Raw genomic sequence first — 9,826 nt, forward strand, 5'->3', positions numbered from 1 at the left:
CAACAGCACTTACCCCGCCCCTATAATCACTCCCCCAGTACCTTCGTCGGTCACAGCCGATTTCAGGGCTGTTTTACCGAGCAGAAGGGAAGAACATACACAGCAGACATCTTGAGTGGGAGGCGGCAGCTGGGTTAGCGCTCTAGCCATCCCTACAAAAGGAGCCCAGGGTTTTAGACGTGTGATTTCATTGCGCTGACATCGCGTTTTCTTGTGTAATTTTGGACCCCTCCTGAGGCTTGAGCCGGGCGGTAGAAGCAGATAGCTAAACTGTGATGCCAATTTGTATGCATTTGTGTGCATTTTGATGCTGACTGATAGCGCAGTATACAGGAACCTGACATTAATTTTAGACGCCGATTTTTAAACAAACTGCTTTTTTTCGTGAAAAGCACTGTGAAAGCAACAGCACTTACCCCGCCCCTATAATCACTCCCCCAGTACCTTCGTCGGTCACAGCCGATTTCAGGGCTGTTTTACCGAGCAGAAGGGAAGAACATACACAGCAGACATCTTGAGTGGGAGGCGGCAGCTGGGTTAGCGCTCTAGCCATCCCTACAAAAGGAGCCCAGGGTTTTAGACGTGTGATTTCATTGCGCTGACATCGCGTTTTCTTGTGTAATTTTGGAGCCCTCCTGAGGCTTGAGCCGGGAGGTAGAAGCAGATAGCTAAACTGTGATGCCAATTTGTATGCATTTGTGTGCATTTTGATGCTGACTGATAGCGCAGTATACAGGAACCTGACATTAATTTTAGACGCCGATTTTTAAACAAACTGCTTTTTTTCGTGAAAAGCACTGTGAAAGCAACAGCACTTACCCCGCCCCTATAATCACTCCCCCAGTACCTTCGTCGGTCACAGCCGATTTCAGGGCTGTTTTACCGAGCAGAAGGGAAGAACATACACAGCAGATATCTTGAGTGGGAGGTGGCAGCTGGGTTAGCGCTCTAGCCATCCCTACAAAAGGAGCCCAGGGTTTTAGACGTGTGATTTCATTGCGCTGACATCGCGTTTTCTTGTGTAATTTTGGACCCCTCCTGAGGCTTGAGCCGGGAGGTAGAAGCAGATAGCTAAACTGTGATGCCAATTTGTATGCATTTGTGTGCATTTTGATGCTGACTGATAGCGCAGTATACAGGAACCTGACATTAATTTTAGACGCCGATTTTTAAACAAACTGCTTTTTTTCGTGAAAAGCACTGTGAAAGCAACAGCACTTACCCCGCCCCTATAATCACTCCCCCAGTACCTTCGTCGGTCACAGCCGATTTCAGGGCTGTTTTACCGAGCAGAAGGGAAGAACATACACAGCAGACATCTTGAGTGGGAGGCGGCAGCTGGGTTAGCGTTCTAGCCATCCCTACAAAAGGATACGGACTCTCCGCGACAGCGGACGCGCCTCGCCAGCGCCGGAGTCACGCCAGAGTCAGCCCGTCTGCGCCCGTCCGCGCTAAGGACGGGCTGAGGGGCTGTGGGCCTCTGTGCTACCATCACAACATGCACACAGGTCAGTTAACAAGAGAAGAACTACTATCTCTAAAACCTGCCAACAAACAATGTCACCATGCAATATTAGTAGACAGTTGGCGAGGTCCAATCTCGTGTATCACATGTAAACAAACATTACAAACTTATGTAAAATATAATCCAAAAATTACCTATAAATCTATTAAGGGAGGACTAATAAATGCACGCTCTATGTGTAAAAATGCTTTACACGTATATGATCTGATCATAGAAAACAATTTGGACTGTCTCATGGTCACGGAGACATGGTTAAAAAACTGGTCAAACCCTGACATCGTATGTGCACTCCCACTTGGATATACGATACAGAGAATGGACAGAACTATTCAAAGGGGTGGAGGTATTGCCATCATTCATAGAGAAACCCTTACCTGTAACATTCAGGAATTACCGGAAATAAAAGATGCGGAATGTCTAGCTTTTAATTTAAAAGCACACGATTCTTTTACCTTTTCAGGGGCACTTATCTACCGCCCACCAGGACAAAGCAGTCACTTTTTAGAAAGTCTAGGAGAAGCACTTACAAATATGACACTCAAGGCCGCCAACTTCACCGTAATGGGAGATTTAAATCTCCATCTTGATTGCGCAAGTGACACTAACGCACTACATTTTAAAGACATCATGCATGTGTTGGGGCTTACAATTCATACAAAAGAACCCACACACATAGCAGGCCATGTGTTGGACTGTATTTGTTCAAATTTAAAGTCAATAAATGTCTCCACGCCCCTACCCCAAACATGGACAGATCATAGTCTCATTACATTTCACCTTAAAACGGAAGAAATGAAAATGCCAAAACCAGATAATTTCAGAGATGAGAAGCCAACCCCTTGCTGGTCAAAAATCATTGAGCACCCGAATCTACAAGACTGGGTTAGAGAGAATAAACCTGAGACAGTAGGCAATGTTACAATTGATTATTTCAACTATGACAAATGGATGAGAACCATTGGTGAGAATTTGACGTCAGGAAGAAACAATAAAAAATCCACAACTAAACAGGGAAAAACATCAGCTCCCTGGTTCACAGAAGAACTGAAAAGCACACGACGCACTGTTCGTAGACTCGAACGCAAATGGCGTAAACAATATGACGAGGACGACCAGGTCAACTTTAAAACCGCCAGACAGAACTACCACACACTTATAAAAAAAGCTAAAACAACCTACTTTACCAAAAAAATAGAAACCTCTTAGAATGACCAAAAATAAATTTTCCGTATAATCACAAGTTTTAGAAACCCAAAAATACTATCTCATGAGATACCACCATCACAAAGTTTCTGTAATGACATTGCAGATTACTTTGAACAAAAAATTGTCAACATTACCAAAAACTTCCCTGCTAGTACAGAAAACAAAGAACATAATCTACAAGAGAATAACCATGGGTTAACAGTCAGTTGGAATACTTTTGACTCAATCGAGGAAGCAGACACTCTGAAAGTTCTATCAAAAATCAAATCGGGATCACCACTTGACCCCTGTCCTCCATCACTAATTCAGGCCATTAAAGAGGAAGTAAGCCCTATGATAAACGACATTATCAACGCCTCACTTCAAACCGGAGAAGTCCCCAATGCGTGGAAAACAGCCATTGTAAAGCCATTACAAAAAAAGACTTTACATGACCCATCTGTCCTAACTAATCTACGACCGATCTCCCAACTCCCTGCATTGTGTAAATGCACTGAAACCCTGGTCAACAGACAGTTAACAAAGTTCCTGGAAATAAACAACATTCTACATCCAAACCAGGCTGGTTTCAGAGCCAAACATTCTACTGAATCTGCTCTGCTATTTACAACAGAAACCATAAGAACTGCACTAGACCAGGGGGGCAGAGCTGTCCTTGTCCTCCTTGACTTATCGGCAGCTTTTGGCACGGTGTCCCATACCATATTATTACATCGCCTAGCCGAGGCAGGTATAGGGGGCACCGTGTTGAACTGGTTTACGAATTTTCTGCTAAACCGAAAACAAATCATCAGGCTAGGACAATTCTACTCTAAGGAGAAGGAGATTGGCTCAGGGGTACCTCAGGGCTCCAGTCTGAGCCCTACCTTATTTAATTTGTATATGGCTCCCCTGATCAGTCTGATTGAGTCCTTCAATGTGAACACGGTCGCATACGCCGATGACACTCAAATGGTCCTGATGCTGGATAAAGATATAGCCAAAGCAGAACGAGACCTAAAAGAGTGTCTGACGGCGACCTTCAAGTGGATGCACGAAAACCATCTGAAATGCAACTCTGCAAAGACAGAGATCATACCATTCGGGAAAAATAACCTATTTTCCCCACTCACCTGTTGGCCACCCGATGCGGAAGCTCCCCCAGATACCATCAATGCCACTCGAAATCTGGGCATAAAATTCGACAACTTGCTTTCTTTTAAGCAACAATCCAGAGAAATAGCAGCTGCCTGTTTTAACATCATGAAGGGATTACGCAAATTCTTTGACTACCTACCATTGCTCGCCCGACAGTAGCGGTCGCCTTAATAACATCCAAAATTGACTACTGTAATAGTCTGTATGCTGGAGCAACAAGATCTACCCTACACAAACTACAGACCATTCAAAACGCGGTCGCGAGATTAGTCCTGAGGTTGCCCAGAAGATCATCAGCATCAGCCGCCCTGAACAAATTGCACTGGCTTCCTATTCAGAAGCGGATCTTATTTAAAATCATTGTGATCACTTTCAGGTGCTTTCACAAACAGGGCCCAAAATATCTAAATGATAGATTCCACAGGTATTATCCATCGAGAGAACTCAGATCAGCCACAGCCAACTTGATCACTGTCCCCAAGTTTAAACTCACCACCAAGGGGGGAAAATCACTGACAGTTCTGGGGGCCAAGGCCTGGAACACGCTCCCTACAGAACTTTGTCAAATAGCATCAGAACAGACTTTCAAAAAATCTTTAAAAACTTGGATATACAGACTCCCAGAATCCAAGTGTAAAACTTTGGTCTGATTATACCCAAACATCCCAAACACAGTCAAAACATCATACTACCGGTCAGCAATGAAAATGAAGCGCCAGGATGCTCCCTGGAGTGACAGAGCGCTATATAAAACACCACAAACATCAAACATCAAACATCATGTGGGCTGCTTAGTAACAAGCCAAAACTTACGAAATCCAATGAAGAGTACTGGGCCCGCAGTCTAATAACCAGCAGTAAGATGGAGCATCCGAAATATGAGACCCCTCACAGCATAAATACCAGCAGCTAAAGAGATCAGTATAGGTGATAGTAAATGTAAAGTATCAAAAGATGACTTAAACCACCTATCTCTAAAAGCCAGCTATATAGTGACCCTAACAACCTCTCTTCCCAGCACTTACTTTAGAGAGGAGTATCTGTGGCCCAAGTAGGCGGTCAGAAATATTTTCTCTTTGTCGAGTGAACCTTCGTAGTAGTTATACGTAAGTAAAGAGTCCTGGAACGACTAGTAAGTAGAAACCATAACATTGGTATGCTAACTATTGGACAACAGGTAGTGTGCTCTTGCACTTGCCCTAATCGTCAAACATCGAAAAGCCTGAAGAAGCCATCAGATACAGGGAACACTTACTCATAAATATTCAGAACGATCTTCCACTTCAATATTGGTGAGAGCGCCATGATAGCGAGCATAAACCACTTAGTAATGGTATGGTCAGAAAGCCTCCGGGTGTAGGCATCTAAATGGAAAAACATTTAAATAGGCCATTAGGTCAGCGGTAGTATCGAGCATATAGAGTGCCTTGAACGCACCAGGTTGAACAAGCAAACCAATGTTGAGACAAAACAAGAACAATACAAACTCATCATAGAAATAATAAGTAGATGTTACGTCCTCTGTAGTTGTGTCCCTCCGTGGACACAGTTCTGCCATTGCTTTTTTGATGTCCCTGTGCGGATACCGTACCAGCCGTGAGGTCATCAGCTGACAGTTGACAGCTGATCACTGCTTTGACAAGTTACGCTAGAGCTCCCCTGGAGCCTGTGTTGGCGATTATAAATAAAGAACTTCTTCGCTTATTATCTGGTGTGTATCGGAGTTCTTTACAAAGTGGCGACGAGCACCAACACGAGAACTCAGCACTTAAGGAAATATACAAGGATACAGTCATAGAAGATACGCGATTTCAAGTACTTCGTGTCAGGTGAATTCCAAGATTTGCAAATAATAAATTGATTTTGTTAACATCAGTGCACTTAAGGTCGGAGAACAGTCAAATATGTAATTAAGGTGAACACAGTAAACTCAAACGAGTAAAAATTCTGAAGAAAAAGAAACTTGATAAAATTTGAACATGCAGAAATGAACTTTGGCTAAAATACTTACTTGGAACTTGCGATCGAAATAAGAAGTAACAAGGAAAAATTATCGGAAAAAAACGTACTACAACAAAGAAACCAAGCAAGAATTTTCAGCGAGCCACAAGCCAAACTTCATCTAAAAGTCTAAACAGCAAGTAAGCTTCGAGCAACACATTTCAAGGTAATTTTAAAAAATGTGACACTTTCTCTTCAACTTTTAATATTGCTGGAATTACATTCTGACTGGAAAATACACTTGCTGAGGTACACAACTGCCTTAACGAACACTCACAAACTGCCGCATTGAATTATTCTTCCTACGTCATCAGTCCATCTGTGTAAACGTCAGAGACGAAGACGGATGCCTCCAACGTCAAGCGGCCATCTTTAAAGTAATAAATCAGCAGTCCAGGTTACCTGCCTTGTACGTCAGCGCCATTTTAAAAAAAATAAAGAAGGAAAAATAAACACTTCTCATCCACACAGCCGGAGCGTAATTAAGAAGCATCTTACTAGCAGAAGGGATCCTCAAGGATATATAAATAAGAACTTCTTCGCCATTATCTGGTGTGTATCTGAGTTCTTTACAGTAGATCTCTGGTGGAACAGGTCACCCACCCCACCCCCATCGAGGAGCGAAAATCCTTAGTCACTTGGCAGAACTTTGCCGCCATCTCAGAGGTTGAGCTCCTCAAATGCATCCGCGAAATCAAACCCTCCAACCATTCTTCTGACCCCATACCCAGTGGCATCGCCATTAATTTCTATACTGACACTCTCTCCTACTGGACCAGGTTAGTCAATCTCTTCCCCAGTCAAGGATCCCTCCCAATTGTCCTCAAAACTGGTCAGGTTTCCCCCCTTCTAAAAAAACGCTCTGCAGATGCAAATGACCTCAATAACTTCCGCCCCATCACCAATCTCCCTTTTCTTTCAAAGATCACACAAAAATGTGTTGCAAAACAACTCTCCCAACACATTATGGACAATAATCTCCTCAACATGTTCCAGTCGGGCTTTATTCAAAACTGCAGCACTGAAACAACACTGCTGCTAGTGATCGATGATGCGCTGCATATTCTCAATTCGGGGGAATTGTGCCTTCTGATTCTTCTTGACCTCTCTGCACCTTTTGACACTGTTAATCACGACACCCTCCTTAACATTCTCCGACAGAGAATGGGCGTGGAAGGCACAGTACTCAAATGGTTTGCCTCTTTCCTCGCGGACAGATCCCAAATGATCAAGATTGCGAACAGTCTGTTGTCTCGACTGGTGGTTGGTCAAGGTGTACCTCAAGGTTCTATCCTTGCTCCCACTCTGTTCAAACTCTACTTGGAATCATTATGGATCCTTCTAAGCAAATCTGGAATCCTCTACCATCTTTATGCGGATAATACCCAAATCTACCTCAAGGTGTCTTCCCCTCATGATCTCTCACTACTCAGCTCTACTCTCAACCCTATTCACAACTGGATGTTAGCTCACCAAGTAATTCACAATCCCTCTAAAAAGGAATTCCTCCTCTTATCTAGCTCTCTCCGCCTCCTGTTCAATCCTGGATGGATCAATCAAATCTACTCAACAGTAAACCCATCATTGTGGACTGCGCTAAATCCTTAGGTGTCATACTTGACAAAAGACTCAACCTAACCTCACACATCAATTCCATGGCCAAGAGCGCACGTTATCAGCGGTGCCTTTTATGGGGGATTCGCCGGTTCTGCCCGGAGAATGACCTAAAAACCTTGGTCCAATCGCTAGTTCTCTCTAGACTGGACTATTGTAATTCTCTTCTGACTTGGCCTTCCCAAATCTCACCTCTCCCCCCTCAAATCCGTCCTCCATTCAGCAGCTCGCTTCATTTCAGGGTCCAAACGAAGTGACTACATCACTCCTATCCTATCTTATCTTCTCTCCGATGGCTTCCCATCAAGGCTAGAGCTATCTACAAAACAGCGTGCATCACCCACAAAGCTTTGCACTCTTCCTTCCCTCGCTATCTGGCGAAGAAACTGAAATTGGCTGGAGGCTCAAGACCTTCTCGCAATGCGGAAAAGTTCCTGCTTGAGCCCCACCTCCATCAAAAGGGAAAAATTGATGGCACAATCGTTCTCAGGTAATGCTGTGAGAATCTGGAACTCGCTTCCTCCTTCGCTCCGCTCCGTGCCATCACCTCCATCCAGATCTTCAAAGCGGACCTCAAATCTCTTTAATTCCAAAGACACTTTCAGAACTAATTCCCTCCTTCTCAGTAAATTCGTCACTTATATTTATATTTTTGTTTGTACATCCTGTGCTTGCTGCGGTTAATATTGTGTTTTTTTTACCTGCGTTGTTTTGATTCTATGGCCTGCTATTTTTCGTCAGTAAGTGCTTTAGTCATTGTAAAATTTGTCATATATATTCATATTTTTGCTTGTACAGTCTGCGCTTGCGATTGTGTGCCTTTTTCCTGCGTCGCTTTGATTCTATGGCATGCTATTTTTGTTTGTTCCATTCCTGTAACCGTTCTCTCATGTAACGTAACTGGTTCTATAGTAAAGCGCTCTGACACTTTCGGGTAAAGTCCGCGCTTTATAAAAATGCATTAACCCTTTCCGTGCACGTGACGGAACCACTCCATCATGAGCTACGGACGCGCTGTGCTGGTGACGGAATGGTTCCTTCATGACCCGGCCGCCGCGCCTGCGCGGCATCAATTCCGCGCCTGCGCGGCGTGTTCTGTGGAGCAGGCGGGCCGTGACGGAACTACTCCGTCACAAGCATAGCGCGCCCGCGGCTTGTGACGGAGTGGTTCCGTCACGAGCATGGCGGCGCCGCGCGGCTCCCCCCTAGCGCCGCCGTGGAATTACAGCCACGGCCAAGGGGTTAAAAAAATAAAATAAAATAAATAAAAACAAACACCAGTAATCAGACACCAGGGACATTACTTGGTATTCCACAAATACACACACGGTGAATGGGATTATATGGAATTGTTTGACTATGGCGATGACGTTCATTGTCTCTATTTTGTTCTTCATAAATAACAACAACAAAAACAACAACAAAAAACATAAGATCCACTAAAAATATTATTAAACACACACACATGATTGGGCGCTTTGAGGACACCTCTCACATGTTTTTACCTTTGATACTTGCACAAGTGCCACCTTGCCTACGTAACGCCTGTTCTTGTGCCTAGCACTTATTGCAGTATTATACCTCAAATTATACTCTGTTTTCTCTTTTAACTGCACACTTGTCACTTTTCCTCTTGTGCACTTTTGACTACCTCATGTATTTTTGGTTGCTCGCAATTTTTACTACCTCAAGTATTTTGTTTGCTCACAATTGTCACTTTTACCTTTACTACCTCATGTATTTTTGGTTGCTCACAATTTTTACTACCTCATGTTTTTTGTTTGCTCACAATTGTCACTATTACCTTATGTAAGTAACGTATGTTTTAGTAATCTGCTCTTCTATAATGTTTCTCATTATGTTTCATTTCTGTTCCTAATGTGAAGCGCTCTGACGCCTTCGGGTAAAGTCCGCGCTATATAAAAATGCATAAATAAAATAAAATAAAAACCTCACCTCTCCTTGTGCACCGCTCAGTGGGGTTTGCAGGGCCTGGGAGGGAGGGGGCACACCGGGGGCCCGGCCCGCCTGAGTCCGGCACCGAGGGCCCGGCTGCCTGTGAGGAGTGGGGCCCGGTGTGTTATTCCCCCGAACGAACAGTAGATGGCGTCTCACGGTTGCGCAGGCGCAGCACCGCGCGTCACAGCTGCGCTCGTGCGGAGCAAAGACACTACTCCCTATCGCAGAACAATCAAAAAGTGTTGGGCCCTTACACTGACTGCAGACTGTGAACAGCGCCTGCGCAGAGTAGAGACACCCCCCCCATAGAGGAGCCGGACAGAGGAGCTTTGCACTTCAGTACATCTCAGCGCGTGCTGTATCTCATTCAATTCAATTCAATAA

General features: G+C 44.2%; 1 protein-coding gene across 3 annotated transcripts in view; it reads right to left on the reverse strand.

The window, feature by feature from the left end:
• LOC147737097 (uncharacterized) overlaps window positions 1–9,607 on the reverse strand; it is an 88,710-nt gene extending 79,103 nt beyond the window's left edge. The window contains exons 1-3 of one of the 3 annotated variants that reach the window (XM_086963664.1): window positions 9,440–9,588; window positions 5,124–5,232; window positions 4,894–4,988 (exon numbers count right to left, since the gene is read on the reverse strand). The gene's annotated coding sequence lies outside the window, so the exon portion shown is untranslated. Of the gene's footprint in view, window positions 1–4,893; window positions 4,989–5,123; window positions 5,233–9,439 lie in introns of all 3 variants that reach the window. The other 2 variants (XM_086963681.1, XM_086963644.1) reach the window with 2 other exon arrangements.
• Window positions 9,608–9,826: the final 219 nt, after the last annotated feature.

Source organism: Lissotriton vulgaris, chromosome 1_1 (assembly GCF_964263255.1).
Source record: "Lissotriton vulgaris chromosome 1_1, aLisVul1.2, whole genome shotgun sequence".
In the NCBI taxonomy this organism is placed as follows: Eukaryota; Metazoa; Chordata; class Amphibia; order Caudata; family Salamandridae; genus Lissotriton; species Lissotriton vulgaris.